Source organism: Erinaceus europaeus, chromosome 3 (assembly GCF_950295315.1).
Source record: "Erinaceus europaeus chromosome 3, mEriEur2.1, whole genome shotgun sequence".
NCBI lineage: Eukaryota > Metazoa > Chordata > Mammalia > Eulipotyphla > Erinaceidae > Erinaceus > Erinaceus europaeus.
This window is the reverse complement of record NC_080164.1, coordinates 46,129,193-46,130,201: the sequence shown is the minus strand read 5'-3', so window position 1 is coordinate 46,130,201 and position 1,009 is coordinate 46,129,193.

Sequence of the window (1,009 nt, the reverse complement as noted above, 5' to 3'; positions counted from 1 at the left end):
GGCAGTGAAGCAGGTCTGCAGGTGTCTACCTTTCTCTCCCCCTCTGTCTTCCCCTCCTCTCTCCATTTCTCTCTGTCCTATCCAACGACGACGACGACAGCATCAATAACAACAACAAAAATAACTACAACAATTATACAACAAGGGCAACAAAAAGGAATAAATAAATAATAAAAAAAAAGAGGAAACTGACAAAACCATAGGATAAGAGAGGTACAACTCCACACAATTCCCACCACCAGCTCTTGGCATCCCATCCCCTCCCCTAATAGCTTTCCTATTCTTTAACCCTCTGGGAGTATGGACCCAAGGTCATTGTGGGATGCAGATGGTGGAAGGTCTGGCTTCTGTAATTGCTTCCCCGCTGAACATGGACATTGACAAGTTGATCCATACCCCCGGCCTGCCTCTCTCTTTTCTTAGTAGGGTGGGGCTCTGGGGAAGCGGAGCTCTAGGACACATTGGTGGGGTCATCTGTCTAGGGAAGTCTGGTCGGCATCATGATGGCATGTGGAACCTAGTGGCTGAAAAGAGGGTTAACCTACAAAGCCAAACAAATTGTTGAACATATTTTTCCTTAATTAATTAATTATTGGATAGAGATAGAGAGAAATTGAGAGCAGAGGAAAAGAGAGTGAGAGAGAGAGAGACAGAGAGGCACCTGCAGCCCTGCTTCACCACTCATGAAGCTTTCCCACTGTAGCTGGGGACCAGGGGCTTGAACCCAGGTCCATACTGTAATGTGAGTGCTTAGCCAGGTATGCCATTGCCTGGCCCCCGTTTATACTGATTTTTCTAAAACACTGTAAACATTACTTTACACTCAGAAGGAACTAACATATTTGTCCAAAAAGTTAATGTTTTTTAGATGAAACCTTTTTTGGACACTAGGGTTATCCCTTGGCCTGCAACATGATTCCACCATACCTGGAAGCCATTCTTTTCATTCTTATTTATTTATTAATTTATTTATTAAATATATTATTTATTTATTATTGAGAAAGATAAG